Consider the following 22,280-nt stretch of genomic DNA (forward strand, 5'->3'; position numbering starts at 1 on the left):
ATCACCATCTTCAACTATCGGATGTGGATATACCTGTCCACTCAGCATCTCCATTTGGGGGGGTCTTATAATCTCAAACTCAACCTGTTCAAAACTGAACTTCTAACCTCTTTTGGCACCAAAAGGGCCAAAACCCTCCCCACCCTGCAGACTTCCCCATCTCAGGTGGCGACAACTCCCTCTAGTTGCACAACCTAAAATCTCTGCCATCATGATGGACTTGCCCTTCTTCTCAAGCCCCACACCCATTCTGCCAGGACATCGTAAAGGCTCTTTCTTCAAAATATATCTAGAATGTGACCACGTTTCCCTACTTCCACGGCTACCAGTGGCGCAGGCCACCAAATTATCTCTTGTCTGACTTACTACAATGGATTTCTCTAATGACCTCTAAGTGGTCTCCTGGTCTACCCCCCATCATTCAACACTGATACCAGAATGAGCCTATCAAAATGGATCCCGTCCCTCCTCTGCCTAAAACACTGCACTGATTTCCCATCGTAAAGCCTAGAATTCCCCCCAATAGCCCGCGATGCTAACAGGTTTCTGTTACCTCCTGACCACTGTCTGACCCCACCACCCGACTCACTGCTTCTGCTGGCTCCCCTGCCTCTCGGTGTTCCCCCAACGTGCTGCGATGCACAGACTGGACTCTGGGCCTTCACACCCACCTTTTCTTCTAGCTCCAAGTCTCTTGTCCCAGTCGGTTAAATGGCTAATTCCCACACTTCCTTAAATCCACGTTCAAATGTTGACTTTTTTATGAGACCTCCTGGAGCACTCCATTTAAAACTCCACCCCTCTAAACTTGGTAGCTTTTTATTTTCTCCACAACACTTATGCCTGGGAATGAGACATGAAATTTACTTCTTCACGTGGTGGTCAGTCTCTTGGTGCCTGTCCCCACCCTCCACTCACACGTCCCCCCGCCAACCTGGAATCTCCATGAGAGAAGTTTGCGTCCGTTGTGCTCACCGTGGGTCCTGGGTTAGAACAGCACCTGGCGCAATACGGCTGCTCAATCCATATGTTCTGGACAACTTAATGAATCACTGAGACCCTAGGGACGTCACTTTGATCTTCTAAACCTGTTTCCTGGTCTACAAAACCGGACTAGCAATAAGAGCCTCATGAGCTTGTTAAAAGCAGAAAATGAGGACCCGTGTGGTAGCCTTTGTAACATATTAATTACTATAACCGCTTAACATAATATGTTGAAGACCATCCTCAAAACTCATTCAGGGGAAGCAAACTAGGCAATTGCTTATTTGGTGTGGTTTAAGAGGTACAGAAAAACCCATCCAGGTTGGGGTCTTTCCCAACAATGGCCTGAGAGCCCACCAAGAAGACATAAATGAAGGTTTTCAAGCTTTCATTTTCCAATGTCAAAGTTACCTTTGAAAAGTCCTGATGGGAGGAGAGGAACGGTCTTCTGGCCAAATCCTGGTGTCCTGATGTGCTCAGCTGGCCCTCCCTCTCATGACAGGCTGTCCATCTGGAGTAGTGGGGGAAGATCTCTGGCACTGGGGTCCCTGCAGACCTGGGGGATGGGGAGTGTATCAGACTCAGCAGGGTGAACACCTGGGGAGCAGGAGAAGGGCACAGGAGCTTAGAGAGCAGGTTGGGGGGTGGCAGGGGGCAGCAAAGATGATTGTGCTGATTTAGAACCCAACATCAGCCTTTCAAATCCCCAACCCAAGGGAGAAAGCTATTGATATAACTACTAGAAATCTAATCTGATCAACATTTGGAAGGTACCACTGGAGAAGAAACTAAGGTTTATGGTATAGGTAATCAAATTCCACAAAGAAGTTAACAGATAAATCTACCAACACAGACAATTCTCAGATAACAATGTGTCCCTGGGTCTCCATTTCTGTCCCCTCCTTTTCCAATCACAGCCATTCAGGTTTGCCCCAGTGGGACTCCTACAGGCAGAGGTTTAGGGCCACAGAAAAGTTTAAACATAAGGCAAGATTATGTTAACTGTAATCCCCAGGGCAACCACTAACAAAACAACTGAAAAAATGTATAAGACGTGAACAACAGAATTAAAATGGTATGCTAGAAACTAACACAAAAGAAGGCAAAATGGAGGAATAAAGGAACACAAAAGACATAAGATCCATAAGGAAAAAAAGCAAAACGGCAGACATAAATTCTATCTTATCAGTAGTTACACTAAATGGTCTAAACGCTCCAATCAAAAGGCAGAAATTGGTACAATGGATAAATAACATATGCTGTTAGAAGAGCACCAGAACAGAATCAAAAAGAATAAAATACTTATGAATAAATTTAACAAGATATGCAAGATTTGTACATTGAAAACTACCAATATATCATTACAAGAAATGAAAAACTAAGTAAACAGAAAGGACATCCTGTGCTCATGGGTTGGAAGACAATATTGTTAAGACAGCACTACTCCCCAAATAGGTCTTCAGATTCAATGCAATCTCTATTAAATTCTCCGCTTTCTTTTTTGCAGAAATTGACAAGCAGTTCTTAAAATTCATACAGAAATCCAAGACATCTCACATAGCCAAAAGAACCTTGAAAAAGAAAAGCAAAGTTGGAGAATTCACACTTTGGGATGTCAAAAAAAAAACAACAAAAAAAATGCTATTGTAATCAAGAGAGTATGATACTGGCATAAGGAAAGACATAGAGCGCAATGGCTTAGAACTGACAGTCCAGAAATAAACCCATACATTTACGGTTAATTGATTTTCGCCGAGAGTGCCATGACAACCCAGAGGGTAAATGATAGGCTTTTCAGCAAATGATACTGACATTCAGAAAATGAATCTCTACACAGACCTTACACCTTTCACAAAAATTAACTCAGAATGGATTGTACACCTAAATGGAAGAGCAGAAATTATAAAACTCTTAGAAGAAAGCATAGGAGTAAATCCTTGTGACCTGAGATTACGTACTAGTTTCTTAGATATGTCACCAAAAGCACAAATAGCAAAAGAAAAGTTAGATAAACTGAGACTCCATCAAAATTGTAAAGTTTTGTGTGTTATAGAACACCATCAATAAAGTTACATCAACCCACAGAAAGGGAGAAAACATATACAAGTCATGTACCTGATAAGGACTTTGTATCCAGATTATATAAAGAACACATTCAAATCAACAATAAAAAGACAAATAACCAAATTAAAAAATGGGCAAAAGATCGGAATAGACATTTCTCCAAAAAAGATATCCAAATGCCCAATAAGCACATTTAAAAATGTTCAACATGGTTATTCAATTATGGAAATGCGAATCAAAACCATAATGAGATACCACGTCACACCCACTAGGATGACTAGAATCAGACAGAAGATAACAAGCATGGGTGTGGGTGTGGAGAATTCTCAACACTTACACATTGCTACTGGAGACTGAAGTGGGGCAGCTGCTTTGGGAAATAGTTTGGCAGCTCCTTATAGGGTTAAACACAGAGTCACATATGGCCCAGCAATTCCACATCTAGGTATGCACCCGAGAGGATGGAAAACAAATGTGCACCAACAACCTGTACATGGATGTTCATAGCAGCAGTATTCAAAACAGCCACAAAGTGGAAACAGCCCCAATGTCCATCAACTGGTGAATGTGAAAACAAGATGTGGTATGTCCACAGAATGGATTTGAAATGCTACAATAAGGATGAACTACGAATATATCATGCTAAGTAAAAAAAAAAAAAAAAAAAAAGTCAGACCAAAAAGGCTACAAACTGCAAGAAAACATGTATATGGAATATCCACAACAGGTAAATCCAGAGGGACAGAAAGTAGATTCACGGTTTCCAGGGGTTTGAGCCAAGGCAGAGTAAGGAGCGACAGCCATTGGATCAGGGATTTGGGAGGGAACTGAAAATGTTCTAGAGTTAGATGATGATGATGCTTGTACGACTCTGTGAATATGCTGAAAACCCCTGAATTTTATACTTCAAAATGATTAATTTTATACTATATGAGTTACATCTCAATGAAACTATTATTGAAAAAGAAATATATCAACTGGAAAAAATGTAAAGGCATAATAACTCCAGAATTTCCCAAGTTTCTCTCTCCTCAAGTACAGCATCTGCTCATCAGAAATGCAACACCAGCATCTGAACTTGGCTTATTTTTAGGCATCTATGGTCAGGAAGCAAAGAACAAAATCAATTCTGTCTTTCTAGTCACTTCAAAGTAGGGCATCCGAGAGCAGCAGATGTTTCCATCGGAGTAGACGTGAGATACATCCCAATGGACAAATCCACATCTCCTCTGGAGCTAGCGCTTCCTCCCTGTGCTTTTACTAAAATGACAAGCTTTGCCCACGTGTGGCCTGAGCAAGTGAGTTTTCCTGCAATGCTCCTGACCAGCTCCCAAAGCCTACAGCCTTCAATGTGGAGGCTGAAACCTCTGAGCGACCCCCGCCCGTCACCTGGTCCCTGCACAGAGCAACCCTGTCCACCTGCAGGAAGCTCCTCCTCTGCCCTGAAGCATCAAGGTACCAACTTCAGAAAATATGACCCTGTGTTTGCACATCTTTTCTCTGCCTGTACTTGGCAATCAGTAAGAATCCTTCAAACAAAAGATAATACAAAAGTCTGCTTTACTACATGTTTCTGCCATTTTTCCCAGGTACGAAGAGCCAGTAAATAGAACTATAATCTTCAGCAAGAAAGAAAAGCTCTCGGTGAGCTGCTGCAGTGACAACAGAAGACTTTTAGCTACATTAGAAAAAGGTTCATGAAAAGAGGCTGCACGCAGAGCTCTCTGCCCGGAGGCTGTGCTGTGAGCCTGTGTGTTTTCAGGCTGCCAGCAGGTCGGAAAACCCCTGTCCACCTTCCAGAGCCCCACTCTGGGGGCTGCCTTACGCTGGCATCGCCTGGGCTCCACAAACAAGCAGGGGTTAAAGTATTAAAGTGCTGCAGTGTTTCCCACGGTGGTTCTTCAATCACACGTTTTGTGGAAGTGGTGGCCACCTCCAGCCTTGGCTCAATCCTCCAGGTATGAAACAGTGCCCTTCACAGAGCTCTGCTTACAGAGCTGCACAGATTGTGATCGGTCAGTCCCCATCCTAGGTCCCCACAAGCCCTGCTATTTTTAGTGCTGGTGTTGCAGAGAACTGGGAATATATGTACTGGGTTTTAGCAGAAACACCTATAGTAAACATTTATCAGTTATTAACCTTTTTTTTGCACTCCCACCATCTGGGTGGGAATGATACAAAAACGGATCTGCCATGATCCTGCTCTCAAGGAGATCAGAATTGATAGGAACTTTTATGCCCACACATTACTCTCCTGGGTGATTAAACATAAAAAACATTACTTTTTGTCACTGGAAGAAATATGACACACCACAGCCTAGGACCAGGCTTCTTGTTTCCTAAGTCTGTGCTCCTCTGGAATCTCAATTTCATTCCAATATAAATTTAATAAATTCACCCTTTTATAGGAACAGGGATGTTACATCAAATAACAAAGGTCTCAACTGTTTGGAATAACCTGAGAAAGCCAACCTGGTACAAAAATACGCATTAAAGAAATTATTTCACCAACTGTATGTACATCAATATATAAATGGGTCCTATTAGTGAGTTATATATAAGATTATTCCTTGCTAAATTAATTCACCAAACAAAGAACAGCTGGAATCACTAAAATAACCAGGCTTATTAGAAAAAAACTGGGGGAATTCCCTGGTGGTCCAGTGATTAAGACTCCGAGCTTCCACTGCAGGGGACACAGGTTCGATCCCTATTTGGGGAACAAAGATCCTTCATGCTGTGCCTCATGGCACGGCCAAAAAAAACAAAAACAAAAGAAAAAACTGGGGTTAGTGATAACCACTCAAAACCTTCAGAATTTCGTAATACATATACGCACACCCACATATATATATATACACATACTGCAGGATTGCTTGGCCCTGCTGAGGGAGCACTGTGGTCAGATCTAGGGTGGCAGGGGGCCAGGCGGAGCACTCCCTCACCTCCACACAGCAGCTCAGGTGCAGGCACACAGTAGCAGGAAAATGGACTTAGCCAAAAATGGGTTTTGCCAGGTGATTACTAAAGTGGGAGAAAGGGCCACATTTCAGAAAGAAGAGGATTGAAGACATAAGGGTGGCAGTGAACGCTGAAAAGAAAGTAGGGCTGACGATCCTGTGGGGATGACATATTTCTGAAGACCAGGAGCAAAAGGATTAGCTGCACTGAGGAACGATAGTGATCAGAGTGGGTGCTGGATGTCAGGTGTCGGAATAACCAGGTATCACTTTGGGAACGGGCAGATGACAGAATGCTTCACAGCACTCTTTGCAAGATAAAAACTGGAAAGTGACTTAAATGTCCATCAAAAGGGACAAGCTGAATAAATAAGATGGTGTCTTTCATATAAGTGAAGAAGGAGCTGGACCTGCAGGCATTGGTATGAAGAGATGTCTAAGACATAACAGCAAATACAAAGGCATAATACATAACAATGTGTAAAATAATCCCATTCACAAACATAAGTTTTAGTTATACACTCACACACACACAAAATTCTTCTAGAAGAATGTAGAAAAAAACAGTGATCACTTTATACTACAGAGAATTTTATTCCTCATTTTATTCCTAATTAAACGTTTTTGTTTCACTTTCTACACTTATAACTCTAAGCTTTTAGAACTAAAGTTTTTCATGTAGTCTATTGCCCAGGAGATGCTAACATTGAGAGAAAGGAGTTGTTTTTCTTTGGCTTCACCCAGGATCTCGTACTGCAAACTGAATTAAAATCCCACAGAAAGCCCCATTGCTTTGCATTCCAGGGCTCCCTGAAGCAAATCCTTAGAGCGGGACTGGCTCTGCCATGGGCACAGGGATTAGAGTTAGCGGAGGCTCTTCCTTCTTCCTGTCTGTCTCTACACTGGACGGACATTGAGACTCCACTGGTTATCAGCACAGACTCCAGCTCACAGAGTGAGGTCCTCCCACTTACCTACGATTCCGTACACACGAGTACTCAAGAGAGATCCAAAGGCAGTCCCTCTACCTCTTCCCAATCTTTCAATTTCCAAATCAAGAACTGTCTTTTAGTTGCTGCTGGGCTTGAAAGTTATTAATTCAAAAATCCGTGTAGTTCTACTCGGTTCAGCTTCTGTGGCCTCAGCAAGTGGAGGCTTTCGTATGTGCAATTTGTTTGACTCTGAGATGAATAGAGGTCTTGTCCGGAGTGTATAAAGCCATCTCTGTCTACGGGTATTGTATACTAATAGCATCACACACTGGGAGACAGAGGGCCCCACAGCCATCCCTTTGGAGTCGTCCTGCAGTTAGTTATTTCACATTTGTCTTCTCTGGGGGAAAATAATACACGGTCTTCAGCAATGGAGGTATCTGTCAAATTATAGCTATGGAACAGATTCATTGGCTCCTTAACTATCAATTAATTAAATGATTTTCAATTATCTTGTTGTGATAAAAGGCATTTGGCTAATACCATCATCCTTCCTGATTCTAAGAAATGACTCATAAAAATGAAGCTAATTCTTAGGTTTAAACCTGCTCACAAAGAGCAGATTGATTTACCCAACTGGATACTGAATTAGGCACAGATTAAGCAGCTTGTTATAGTAGAGGCATTACCACAGGAAAGAATGGTTTATTTAGAATGGTGAGATAAAACACACACCAACTTTAAGAACTTAGAAAATAACTCCTTTGACTATGTAGCTCTGAAAAGGAGAAAGGTGGATCTTTATGTGCTGATAAAGAAAAATCCAAAATAAGTAGAAAAAAAGCAATATGCAGCATTTCCCACTTAAAAAGGGAGGTGAGAGGGACTGGTGTGGAAGTATATAAGAAACTGATAGCAGGTGCATCTGGTTCAGAAGATTAAAAGCCTGGGGCAGAAGGAAGAATTGCTTTGTACTGTAAAAGTTTTTATACTGTTAGACTTTTGAATTTTTAATGTGCTATATATGATTTTTATTGAGGTCAAATTCACATAGAATTAACCATTTTAAAGTTAACAGTTCAGTGCATTCAGTGCACTCACAATGTTGTACAAGCAGAACCTCAATCAAGTTCCAAGATAGTCGCATCACCCCAAAATAGAGCCCATTACCTACTAAGCAGTTCATCTCCACTCTCAGTCCAACCAGTCCCTGGCAACCAGAAATTGGCTTTCTGTCTCTATGGTTTTACCTATTCTGGGAACTTCATACAAAAGGAATAATACAATATGTGACCCTTTGTGTCTGCGTTCTTTTGCACTTCATTTTTAAAACTAAAATTTAAACACAATATTTCCTGGAAAAATTCCATTCAAGTCATTCATTATGTTTTTCAAAAATATTTAAATGCCTAATATATGTAAATCCATTATATCATGTCCCATAAATGACAGAACAATGAAATTAGCCATGAAAAGATTATTCAGCTAATTATGTTCCACTTCAAAGGGCAAAAAGTTATCAGCCTACTGAAGAAAAGTTTGAACACCTACCCTACGCAGAATCTCCTGCAAAGTATCATGAGTAATTTAGAAGGAAGAGAAGGTTAGATTCAAAGCTGGAAGGGAACAGAGGTTTCATTCACTTATAGGTTAAAAAGTCAAGGCCCAGACCCACAAAGTTCCCCAGCGTCACACCGCAGTTCTGAGTGCCCTGGTTTCCATTGATATCCTCTCCAGTCTCACAGCCAACGCCTTCACAAGGTTTGTTATTGAACAAAGGAGAGTACATGTGGGCAGAAAACTGTGAGGTTGGAGACCTGAGGTTTCAGCTCTGACACATAAAGAGCTGTCACTCCCATTCTCACACGAAAGGGCTGGACAAACCCACAATCAGAAACTTTTTGGACCCGTCAGAAAACTGAAGGCGCAGGGCAAACCAATCCCCTGAAATCTGGAGAGGTCACAAAGTCACAGCCAAGATCTGCTCACCAGAAGGAGAATCCTCTAGGCCATAACAGATAGGATCACCTACATGGTAATTTTCATGAATTGCTAGAAGTTGAGTATGAACTAGACTGAGCGAGAAAGAAACTACTAGGGGCCACAGTCTTGAGGAGGCCCCCATGCTTTGGTGGGTTTGACCTCTAGGAATCCCACCAGGTTCTCACAGTGAAGAACCAAGAAAATTCACTCCTGGTTCTAGCTTGGAGAGGGGAAGAGTAACCCACTGAAATACGCCCAGATGGTCTACATAACACAGGCCCATTCTGCAGCCCTCACCTAACCTGAAGAACAGCAATGACTCCACTCCAGTCCTGTCTCACCCTGTCTCACCCAAGGAGGAGCAAAATAGCTAAGAAACTCTTGTGAAGAACACAGCCCAGGTACACTGTCCTGCTGAAAGACTGAGGCTTAATGTTGAGAGGATAGAATGCTCCCCTGCCTCGCAACTTACAGCCCCATTAACAGGGCACCAGTATGGTAACAGTGAATTACAGGTGAGAGGGCTGCAGGAAACAGACACTCTCTCATGATGAGCTCTTAGGAAAGTTCTTAGGAAACCACAAAGACGTCAGGGAAGACAAAAAAGTTCATGAGAGGAATTTGAAGCCTCTGGCACCTACAGCTACAGCACACATTAAACACAGCTCAGCTCCTACCAACATTCACATAAAACCTCATCCTGAAGGCTTTCTACCTTAGTTCCTACTAACAAATACATCATGCTCAGCTATCAACAAAAAACCCACAAAGCATACCATATGCAAGAGAAATTGCAATCTGAAGAGACAGAGCAAGCATCAAGCCCAGACCCAGACATGACACAGATACTGGAATTATCACACAGGGGATTAAAATAGCTATGGTTAATACAATAAGGGTTCTTTGGGGCAGCGTAGACAAAACACAAAGCCAATGGGTTATGTGGACTGAAAAAAAAATGCACAACCTAAAAGTTGAGAATTATGTTTTATTTGGAGGATTTTCTGAGGACTTAAGCCTGGGAGACAGCCTCTCAAATCACTCTGAGGGACTGCTCTGAAGAGGTAAGGGAGGAACCAGGATGCATAGGAGTTTTGCGACAAAAACCCAGTCTTCCGAACATTAAAAGATTACAGTTAATTAAAGAAAAAACAGACATCTCAAGTTAATGAATTTAGCGCTTTTCTATGTATGGGAAGATATGAGAGTCTGGACTCATCCCGAAACCATTCCTTTGACGTGCACCTCAGCTATCCAGGGCCAGTGTCCTACTTTTCTCCACCCTAAATCCCCTCAGGGTACACAGTTGGTGGTGGCTGCAGTGGCTGATGGCTTGATGGCCACAACATCTTTAGTCTACTGATGTGGCAGGTGACATTTTTCACCCACAGTTATGTAAACATAAAGATGGAATTTTTTTTAAGAATCAAAGGAAACGCTAGAAAACAAAACATTGTAAAGAATGAAGAATGCCTTAGTCAGGCTCATCAACAGAGTAAGCACAGTGAAGAGAAAAGTCAGTGAGCTTGAAGACAGGTAAAAGAAAGTTCCCAAACTAAAATGCAAACCAAAAAGAAAGAGAGAGAGAGAGAGAGAGAAAGAGAGAGAGAAAGAGAGAAAGAAAGGGAGGGAGCAAGGAAGGAAGGAAGGAAGGAAGAGAACATCCAAGAACTGTAGGAAAATTTCAAATTTCAACAGTAGGAAAGTTCCCAAACTAAAATGCAAACAGAAATAAATAAATAAATAGATAGATAAATAAATAAATAAAAGAACATTCAAGAACTGTAGGAAAATTTCAATATACATACGGACATAGGCATATGTCAGAATATGACATATACATAATTAGAACACCAGAAAAAGAAAAAAGAGGAAAATATTTGAAGCAAGCATGGCCGAGAATTTCCCAAAATCAATTACAGACACCAAACCACAGATTCAGAAAGCTCAGAGAACATCAAATAGGAGAAATACCAAAATATGTACTCCTAGGCATACCATACTCAGCTGCACAAATCAAATACCAAATGAAAATCTTGAAAGAAACCAGAAATGAAGGAGAAAAAACACTGTACCTATAGAGGAGCAGGAATAAGAAAGTAGATCTGACTTCTCTACAGAAACCGTACAAGCAAGTAAGTGCAGTGAACTATTTAAAATGTTGAAAGAAAGCCACTACCAAACTAAAATTCTATTTCCAGGAAAACTATCCCTCAAAAGTGAAGGAAAGGGCTTCCCTGGTGGCGCAGTGGTTGGGGGTCCGCCTGCCGATGCACAGGACGCAGGTTCGTGCCCCGGTCCGGGAGGATCCCGCGGAGCGACTGGGCCCGTGAGCCGTGGCTGCTGAGCCTGCGCGTCCAGACCCTGTGCTCCACGATGGGAGAGCCCACGGCAGTGAGAGGTCCACGTACCGCAAAAAAAAAAAAAAAAAAAAAAAGTGAGGGAAAAATAAATACTTCTTCAGACAAGCAAAAATTGAGGGAATCTACCATAAAAAATGTAAAGTTCTTCAGAGAGAAAGAAAATAAGTCAGAAACACAGATCAACATAAACACAGGGAAAGAGTTAGAGAGAAAATAAATGAAGGTAAAATATAATGTTTCATTTTTTAATTTTCTTAATTGATCTAAAAGAAAATTATTTAAAGCAGGACTAGCAACCGTGCATTGGGTGACTACAGAATATGGATAAGGGAAAAGAATGACAGTGAAGTCATAAGGGCAGGGAGAGAAGAATCAGGAATACCTGCTATAAGGCACCTTTCCTGCATAGCAAGTGGTGTAGTGGTATCTGAAAGCTGACTTAGTTTAGTAAAATATGTGTATTGAATACATACATATATATATATATACTATACATATATAGCAAACTCTAGGACAACCACTGAAAAAGTTTAAAAATAAGTATAACTGATATGCCAATAGAGGAGATAAAATAGAATGATATAAAATACTCAAAACCAGAGAAGTCAGAAAAAGGGGGAGAAAAAAACAAAGAACAGATGTCATGAATAGAAAACAATTTCAACTATGGTAGGTATTAATCCAACTATATCAATAATCACTTTAAGTGTGAACGGTCTAACCATACCAGTTAAAAGTCAGAGATTTTCAGAGTGGATAAAATAGCAAGACTCAACTATATGTTGTCTAAAGAAACCCACTTTAAATAAAAAGACTCTGGTTAAAAATAAAGGAATGGGGAAAGACATAACATGTTAATGATAAAAGAAAGCTGGAGTAGCTATGTTAATTTCAAACAAAGCAGACTTCAGACCAAGGAAAATCATCAGGGATAAAGAAGGACACTACATAACAATAAAGGAGTCAATTCTCCAAGAAGACATAAAAATACTAAACGTGTATGCACCTAACAACATAGTGGCAACATACAGACGCAAAAACTGACAGACCTGCAAGGAGAAATAGACAAACCCACTATTATGGCTAGAGGCTTCCCCACTCCTTTCAGCAATGGACAGATTCAGCAAGAAGAAATGCAGTTAGTACATAGCTGACCTGAACAGCACTAAACAATCAACTTGATTTATTTGACACATAGAATATTCCATCCAACAACAGCAGAATACACATTCTGCTACTTCATATGGAGCACTCTAGGCCATAAAACACATTTTAACAAATTAACAAAAACAACAAAAATCATACCGAGTATGCTTTCACTTCACAATGGAATTAAATTGGGAGTCAATAACAGAAAGATAGCTGGAAAATCCCCAACTATCTGGAGATTAAACAGCACACTTCTAAATAACACATGGGCCAAAGAAGAAGTCTCAAGAGAAACTAACAATATTTTGAACTGAATGAAAATTAAAATATAACTTATCAAGATGAGCAGAATGTAGCAAACACAGTGCTTACAGGGAAATTTATAGCATTAAATGCCTATATGCCAGAAGAAGAAAGATCTAAAACCAATAATCAAAGCTTCCTCTTTAGAAAACGAGAGTAAAGAGAGCAACTTAGGCCTAAAACAAGCAGAAGAAAAGACATCATAAAAACTGGAGCAAAAATCAATGAAATCATAAACAGAACAAAACAGAGAAAAGCAACAAAACCAAGAGCTGATTCTTTGAAAGATCAATAAAATTGATAAACATCTAGCTAGGCTAAAATTGTGATGGTTAAGATGGTACATAAAACATAAGGAGTGTGAGCTTTCAATAAGAAATGCACGTAGGAGTAACCTCAGCCCATAGCCTGTATCTGCCATGTCTACCAGCAATGCAGTGGTTTAGAGCATTTTCACTGAAAATTTAAAGCAAAACAACAATCAAAAGAGAAAAATAAGGAAAGGAAGAAATGTGGCATTATTTCATTTAGACTGTGCTCAACAGAAACAGCTGAAAAGCTAGAGAAAATAACAGCCTTGATGGGTCTAATACTTTCCATTTCTGTGGACCAGAAGGGCAGTATTATATCCAGCCAGGACGTGCTTCCCCGATGGAATTTGAGTGCATTTAGAGGCAGTATTTGTCCGAGTTCCCAGACCCCTCACCACTTCCTCACATCTCATACCTGGCTGCCCCCGTCCCTGTGGAATTCTGAAGACTTATTCGTGACTCTGCCTTTTGGATAGAGCTTAAAGGCGTTTCTTCAGGTTTTCTCATTGGCGATTTATGAAATCCTCAGAGGAGCCAAAAAAAGAAGTAGCCCTAGTACTAGTCTCACTTTTTAGGTGAATAAAATGGGACCGTTTACAGAGAGGTTAAAGGTTTTTGCAGAAGTGACCGATGAGATGTGAAGTCTGGGGCAGGATTCTGAGCCACCGGGCCTGCAGTCCTGCTCCGTTCAGCTCAGGCAGTGACCATAACCACAGGGCTAGGAGGTGCCCGGACTTCACAGGGCGAGTCATGGTTCTGACATGAACTGCCACTGCTGGGATGCAGGGGCATTAGCTACAAGCCAGCCTGAAAGAGCCCCCTTTCGGGAAAAATGTCAGTGTTTGTATTGCTTTATCTTGTTTAACAGAAGGGATGTCTACTAGTTTACACTCATTTCTCTTCAAGCCCTGTCAGCAGAACGTCCACTTGAGACACAGAGTTATTTGCTGAAATATATTTGTTGTATATGAAATAATAAAATTTTTTGAGGGGGGAGTGCAGAATTTATAATTAAACGTTTTTAAACTGAAATAAGTCCACTATAAAATTAAACAGAACCACAATTTAAAAAATCAAAAATAGAAAAAAAAAGTCACAATCCTTGTGAGTTAGGATTTCCTTTCTGTGGTATATTTTCCATCTTTGTACACATATCATGTATACACTTCAGTCTCATAATTGTTTTCATTTAACGATGTATTTTAAACATTTTCCCATGACCATAATCTCTAAAAATCTTACCAAATAAGAGCGGGATATTTGCTTATCCATATTTAGATGTTTGCCATTTGGGGCTATTATTAAAAACACACAAAGAAACAAATGAAGAGCCTTTGGGCCTCAAGCACTTCTTTTTCTCCAGATTTAGTATCATTTCCTTGAGCAAAATTCTCCAAAGTGCAACTGTCTGAAGTAATCATGTGGTTACAAATAAAAATCATGCATTTATCCTTCAGTCATCCCTTCCCCCAGATTAGACCTAGCAATTCATTCTTCCTGCTGAGGCAACATGATTTATATTTAAATGCTCCCTGCTCTGCAGCAGGGCTCACCTCATCATATTAGCAAATTTTCCCTGTAGCTAACTTATCTTAGGATTGTTTTTCAATTAAAAAAAATTTTAACCCAGAAATGTTTTATCTTACTACCCAAGGTATTTATTATCACATAACGGTAGTTACACTGTAACTAGACTGATTTCTAGATAAGCAGAGTGGTATAAAGTACATGGGGTCCATGGAAGGAAAGATCTACACACAATCTAAGCTAAAATGATACAAACTACATTTGCAGCTTCTAGATGATTATTTTTATTAGCAGTTCATCTAAGGGTTTTTGTCACGTGGGGTCCGTTTATAAATGTCAGTGGTTTTAAAAACTACCATATGGTAGTGTTTCAGAAAAAAGAGAAAACTTTTAAACCTTCAGGCAGTATCTTAATGTCCCTCATTTATTTATGTTTTTAACGTACTGAATTGCGATAAAAGTTTAGCACACTGAAGCTGGGTGTAAAAGGCCCTGTGCTGGGAATTCAAAAATGAGTGATAGGCCTGGCCTGCCATTTAGCGAGGCGCGTGTGATAAATAAATGGGGAAGTCTGAATCTCAGAAGGCAAAAGCATGGAGAGCAGTGCTTACCTCAGGGATGTTTTACTCCCAGAGGCCCCACCATGAATCATGCCAAACACTAAAAAGTACCCTCATTTCAGGTTAAATATGATTTTCTATATAACTGTGTCTTAACTCTCAGCTGACTAAATGACAGTTATATTTTGTTGACATAACACGACACGGGTGTTACCATCAATTTTGGCTTTTCAGGTTTTGGGCTTCTTTTTGTTTCTTGTTTTTTTATAATACTTTGGAGCTAATACTTGTTTCCAGGATTTTAAAATACTCAATTTTGCAAAGCTCGCAGGCCCTAGGCACCGTGCCTGCTGTGATCGCGAGTGAAAGGATGCTGACTCAACTCCGTGTCATCCACAAAATGCCAGGGCAGTTCAGAGCCAGGATGAGGTCCAAAGGGGCCACGCAGAGCTCCCAGGAACCGGCAGGAAGAGAAGCAGCTGGTGAGCCAGGATGACCACAGGAGAAGGCAGAGTGCCGAGTCAGGAAAACGGAAGTGAGCCTGGGATGCAGGGAAAAGCAGGTGATGTGGAGGCAGAGGTATCCTGGGTCGCCCTGGACCATGGCAGTGTGTCCAGTGACTGCGGGGAATACAGCCAGCCAAGGAAAGCAGGCCAGAGAATGGAAAAGGCAGGCGAAAGAAACACATCTCAAAGATGCAGGGGAAAAAAAGCTGGCAGCTCTGAAAGCGGGGATGCAAACAAGGCAGGCACCGTTGCCGGGAATGAGGATGACAGCTCTCCGGAGGTCAGCTAGAGAAGGATGCCTGGGTGGGTGGCTGACCAGCTGGAGAAAACACTCTAGAACATCTTAGGCGAGATGTGTGGACTCAGGCCAGGCACAGGTGGCAAGATTCACCAAGAGGGGACATGTGTGGGAGAGGATTCTCTCAAACAGCCTCCATTGGGCATCTAGTGGTGGAGGACTGGTGGATACACTTGACCTGATCCTGGACAGCGGGTGGCCAGAAGCCGATGTCCCAGGGCAAGCCAGGTGGACACTGTGAGCCATGGGGGACTTGGGAGAGAAAACCAGGAGGGCGGCTATTAACCCGAGGCCGGAAGTTGACAGTCGAGGCAGATTTCAATGATCAAGGAGCTTTGTAAAGAAAAGTGTTCATCTAAGGCGAGCCCCTCCTTTTACACATAAAACATAAAAGTCCAGGACTTGCATCTGAATTGGTACTGAATGGACTCAGTGGAATGCTTGAATCTGAATAGCGAAGGCTGTGGAGAAGAGGATGGGCCGAGCTGGGCAGGAATCTCAAGCATCCAGGACTAAACTCAAGAGAGAACCGTCCAGTGACAGTAAACTCGACACAAGTCAGGCCCAGACCCGCTCCTGGCTGGCCCCACCAGTGCCGAGTCCCCGGGTGGCCAGGTTCTAGAAGGGGGCAGAGCTGGGCTGGTCACAAGGTCTGTCAGCTGAAAAAGAAACTCACCCCTCCAAGTCCCTTTGGACCATCAGTCCAAGGAAATATCAGGAGAGCCGCATGGGTAATTTTAAACGTTCTGGTATCCACATTAAAAATAAAATGTAAAAATAAGCAAAGGAAATTCATTTTAGTAATATATTTAACCCAATACAGCCAAACTAAAATCATTTCAACATGTAATCAACTTCAACGTTATTAATGAGATATCTTGCATTCTGTTTTTCACATTAGATCTTGGAAGCCAGATGCTTTCTACACTCAGGACACAGTTCACGTGGAACTGGCCACAGTTCAAGGGCTCAGCAGCCCCACAGGACGAGTGGCTGCTGCCTGGACAGCCCGGACCTCCACCCGCACTCCCCTCTGCCTGCCCGCCTTTGGTTTGCTCCTGCTGTACCAGGAAGAGGTCCCCAAAGAGAGGCCTTATCTGTCAGGCCCCAGGACACAGCTCAAGGCCTCCAACCAGCGGCCCCCTCGGGCAGTCGAGCTGGTCCTCCTGGACAAAGGCTGGACCAGCTGCATGTGGCTGGGGACAGGGAGAAAACAAGGTCACTATCAAGGAAGCATGGCTTCAGGCCAAAGGAAAAGAATCCTAGGAGTGATTAAAGTATTAACAGATAAGAACTGTTCCCGGCCACTCTGCTATAGGAAGGGTACATTCATCGAAGGACAAACTGAAAACATTTCCTTCAGAGACTTATCACGTTTGCACATTCCACAGCCCAGGACCTGGCTTAGGGTGAGGGCTCAATGAATATTTACTGAGCATATTAAAAAGCATGCACCTTACGTTGGAGCTATTTCACAAATAGGAGAGATGGAGAGTGAGCAGTGTTGCTATATGGAAATTCCTATGTGTCCCAAGTGGTTGCTTTTAGTGAAACTGCAATTTATAAAATTACAAAAGTTTACGAGATTGATACCTGTCCGTCCTGTTGATTACTGAACAGCACACCCTATCTTGTTCTAGAAACGCCTCACCAGTCCCCCCGCCCCACCCCCCATGGCTCACCCTCACTGTCTATTCCTTCATCTGCCTTTCAACCCCCAGGACCAAAACCATTTTGCCAAGTGAATGAATGAACAAGAAGAAAGAAGGAATGACGAGATTGTTTCTGGACTGGAACATCTTTGAAGGAAAAAGACGCCTACTAAGTTCAAGAAATATTTACTGGGCACCTACCGTGTGCCAGGTGTTAGAGGGATACATAAATGAACAAGACTGGACTGATTTCCTGGCCCTCATTGCACCCCAAACCACAAACATCCACGGGAGATTCAGGGGTGCTTGCACTACACTGGCGAGACACCACGAACATTTAAGCCACGTGCACAGTGGTCTGGATCTCATCCCATACGGATTCTTGCCTTTCAGAGAAGAGCAAGTGACAGCAGCAAAGACATTGTATTAAATCACAGTCTAGCCACGCACCACCCCGGAAGCTCTGTCCTGTCCCGTCCACTCGGGGACGCTCTCCCTGCTCCCGTGGTCTCTCACGTTCTCAGCATCTCTTACTCCCTGGAGTTGCCGTCCAGCCCACCGCAATGAGACAGAAACAGAGGCAGCCGTGGTGCTTTTGGAAAGGGTGGTCTCCATGATAAAGAAAGACAAATGGATCTGACACCAACTGCCCCACCTCTCCGGCTACCTAAACACGGGTGTGAGTGCAGCCTGGAGAGCCATCTGGCCCCGGGGTCCAGGGCAAGACGGTGCAGACACAGGAGACCCTGGGTTGTCAGAGCAGCTGAACCAAGGCCAGCCACCAGCCCCTTCCATGGCTTGTCACAGAGGGCACAGGGAGTGTTGTGTTGCTGGCCAGACATACAGTAACATACAAGGACATATGCACATGTACTGCATGGCACTGGGAGATGTGTGTTATGGGCTGAACTGTGTCCCCAAAAGATATGCTGAACTCCTAGGTCCCAGCGTCTGGGAACATGACCTTATAAGCGTCTCTGAAGATGATCAGCAGAGTGGGTTCACCCCAGTATGACTGGTGACGAGCCATTTTGCCTATCTTAGTCCATCCAGATATCCCTAACAAAAATTCCACAGACTGGGTCGCTTCTAAACAACAAACATCTATTCCTCACAGTTCTGGAGGCTGGGAGTCCAAGAACAAGGTGCCAGCAGATCTGGTGTCTGGTGAGACCCATTTCTGGTTCACAGACAGCAGTCTTCACCATGTCCTCCCACAGAGAAGGGGCGAGGGAGCTCTCTGGGGTCTACTTTATCAATACAGGGCACTAATCCCATTCATGAGGGCCCCACCCTCACGACCTCATCTAAACCTATCACCTTCCAAAGTCCCCACCTCCTAGCAACATCCCACTGGGGGTCAGGTTTCAACATACGAACTTGGGGGGCACACAAATCCTGGGTCTATAGCATCACACGTCTGCCTGAGGACAAGAGGGAAGTTAGTAAGGTCTCAGTGAGCGAGATTGGGAGGAGCAGGGAGAATAAACACGGAAGCAGAGGCAATTTCTTAGGGTCCCACGAGCTGAGGGACTAAAGATCCCGTTTTTCTTCTTTCTCATACATCCAGCCCACCCACCACTCTACCTCCCACTATCTCAGGCTAACATTTCAGCAGGACACAAAGAAGAAGAAGCAACTGCGATCCCAGCAGGGACACCCAGCTCTGTCTGGTCCACACCAGCACTGGCGCCGCCTCACGCCTGCCAAGCGATTAGGAAGAAATATACAGTTTCCGCCAACAAATTCGGCTCCCAAGGCGCCAGCTCTGAAAGCCTTCGGGAAGCTCTTTGTATTCCATTGTCCTAGGACTGTTATGAGCCATGCATGTGGTACCAAGAAGTACCGTGTGGCAATCAGGGTGTCAGGAAAAATCAATTTATGGGACTGTTTGTTTCTTTGTGTTCTTAATGGCATAACCAACAGCCAGCCCCCCAGGGTGTCTGCAAGCCTTCCCACTTCCCAGAGCAAAGCTGCTCTGGGAACACACAGCCTACAAGATGCTCTTGAATGCAAACTGGCCCCATGCACCAAAGCAGAGGGGAAGGCACTCAAAAAACAGACCCCTCGGGGACAGATACTCACCACTATGGATTATCTTACATGCCCTGTAGGTCCAGAACCTCTAACAGCTCTATTCTTCTATGTGACTCGAGGGTCCCCACCACATTCACCTGGCAAACACTCCAGGAACCCGGATCACCTCTTTACCTAGAGCACCTCTGTCTCCCATTAGAAATATCCAGACTCATGAGGCTGATGGAGCCTCACCCTCAGCTCCGGGTCCCCGACATCCTCATGAACACATCCTGCAGTGTCCTGCTCTGTGGCCTGACCTCCCCAAAGAGAAAGCATCTTTCGATTTGCTCAGATCTTGCTGGAGAACAGAATGTGAACCCTGATCCCATCTCTTTGTCGATAACCCGCCTCAGGTTCCCTTTTGAACCAGGTTTCTCTATCTTGGATTCAATCACAGAGCAAAAATTCATTTAGAGAGAGCATGATAGGCACTGAGGGAATGCAAACATGAAGAAGTCCCTACCCTTGTAGAGCTTATAATTTAGTAAAAGAAATGATAAAGTTACAGGAAAATTAGAGTAGAGAGGTTGAAGTGCAATTACAGGTTCTGAAAACACGTTGCTGTGGAAACACCTGTAGAGAAGAGGCTCCCAGCTCACGGGAGAAGAGGCTGGGGCCTGGAAAGAAAGGGCCTGGCTGGGGCCCCAGGTCTGCCATTCCGTCCTCTCTGCTCCGTGCCTGCATTTTCTCAGCTGCGAGATGCCAGTGCTGGAGGAGTCAGCCTCCACGGCTACCACGTTGATGACCCCACAGCTTTAAGAAAAAGGCAACATGTGTGCGGAGCCTGGAAGAATCATTAGGAATTTGGCACGTGGAGGTGGTGGGAGAATGTTCCAGGGCCTACGTGTGGAAGCTGCGGACGGATCAGCCTGGAAAGACGGGCTGGAACCAAGTGGGGAAGAATCTCAGAAGCTCGATCCAGGGACACATGTGTGACTTAACAAGCAACGGTGTCTCAGCAGGAAAGTGACAAGAGGTCAGTGGTGAGCCTGGAGGCGGACACCACTGGGAACCGCAAAAGTCGTCCCGGGAAAGTGAAACAATATCTGCATGATTCTGGCCTCAGAACACCTACTGAAGAGACTGTTCTACCTTGAGGTCAAAGAGGCCCCCTAATGCAGAGGTCTGCACACTTTCCACCCATGAGCGGGGCGGGGGAAAGCAGCCCCTCTGCGCAGGGGGCTGCCCTTCCTGTAGGGTGTGTGGGCAAGCCTCCCCGCGGAGGGGGCAGCAAGGGGTGGCCAGCGGGGCTGTTCTGGAACGTGGGAGCGCCTGAAGACCTGCCGGCTACAGAGGACAAGCAGGGAGGGGATGCACACACCACCTGCCGCTGGCCAGGGACCACGTCCCAGATGCAGAGACAGACTGTCAAGGAACGGCTCCCTGGCTACCCGTGGAGTCCGAAAGGCATTCTGTCCTCCTTCGATGCAGCCTGCACAGCCCACCTCCCTCCAAACCACCTTTAAACGCTGCCACCTCAACATCAAACATGCTGTTTCAAAGGACTGTTTGAAAACTGACCCTTCGGAGGCCGAAACACGTCCCAGGTCAACCATATCATAGGGTTCCATCTGCTGGGTCTGGAACTCCCTGCCCCACCAGCTCTGCCCGGGTTCCTGCCCGCAGGGTGGAGCCGGCAGGAGCAGGGGTGACCCCAGTCTCACTGCCATCCTTCGCTGGGGCTCACTTCCAGCTCGGAGCTTCCCCACTGCAGGCCCGGCTGCCATCACCTGGGGAATCACAGCAGCCTTGCTCAGGTGACCCCACAGACAGAGCGTGGCGACGCTGGGCTGTAAAAACCATGGCTGCCGCTGGGCTTCCTCTCATCTTCCCTGAAGCCTCTCTCCTCTACCAAGGAAACTGGGGGCAGGAAGGGAAAAGGAGGGAAGACTTCTAGGACAGAGGCTCCAAAACCAAAGAATGGAAGTCCCCCGCACTGCTGGGATGGTCCAGGAGATTCCAGAAGTGAAAGCAGCGCCGTTGCACCCAGGAGCTTGGTTTGAACAGGGTTCAGAGATAGCCGGGCCACCCTCCAACAGGACAGGGGCTCAGCCCCGCCGTGCCGGCCCGAAGTTCCCTTCCCACCCCAGGCAGTTTCTTGCTGTTCCCAGCCCCAGAATTTGACCCTGATCTTCTCATTTGCCTGGTTAACCGGGACTCATCCTTCGGGTCCTAGCCAGCATCAATGGCTCCAGCGGGCAGGCTGCTCACCACGCCCCACTGCATGGTGCACACCGACCCCAGTGCTAGAACAATCTGTGACTGTCTACCTTCCGCCCCCCAGACCGTTGCCTCCTCAAGGTCATGGAGGATATCCTTTTCCACAGGACTCTGAGTTCCACGTCAGCTTCAACATGTACCACGTACCTGGCCTTGGACGCCACAGCTTCTCCTTGTCCCTCTCACCTTGGTAGGTTGGGTACAGTAGAGATGCCTATCCTATGGGCCAAGTGAGAACTGGGTCCGAGCATACAGAGCACTTCCTATCAGCACCTGGTGATGGAAAATGCTAAATGAACACCCACTGTTCCCTGGCTCTCCAGGGAGCCAAACTCCAGGAGACTATAATATGTTGGTTGACATGCTTCTTCATGCTATCCAGGAACTTA

General features: G+C 44.3%; 1 protein-coding gene across 11 annotated transcripts in view; it reads right to left on the bottom strand.

Annotated features, from left to right (window-relative positions):
* The window catches only part of RNF144A (ring finger protein 144A), a 115,266-nt gene that overhangs the window by 88,987 nt on the left and 3,999 nt on the right, over positions 1–22,280 (bottom strand). For 5 of the 11 annotated variants that reach the window (XM_030844499.2, XM_030844498.2, XM_060309957.1 and 2 more), the window contains exon 2: positions 1,396–1,540. The exons of 2 other annotated variants lie outside the window; for them this stretch is intronic. The gene's annotated coding sequence lies outside the window, so the exon portion shown is untranslated. Of the gene's footprint in view, positions 1–1,395; positions 1,582–6,982; positions 7,139–22,280 lie in introns of those variants that run through there. 4 more of the 11 variants (XM_060309959.1, XM_060309956.1, XM_060309958.1 and 1 more) reach the window with 3 other exon arrangements.

This window comes from Globicephala melas, chromosome 12 (genome assembly GCF_963455315.2).
Source record: "Globicephala melas chromosome 12, mGloMel1.2, whole genome shotgun sequence".
Lineage (NCBI taxonomy): Eukaryota > Metazoa > Chordata > Mammalia > Artiodactyla > Delphinidae > Globicephala > Globicephala melas.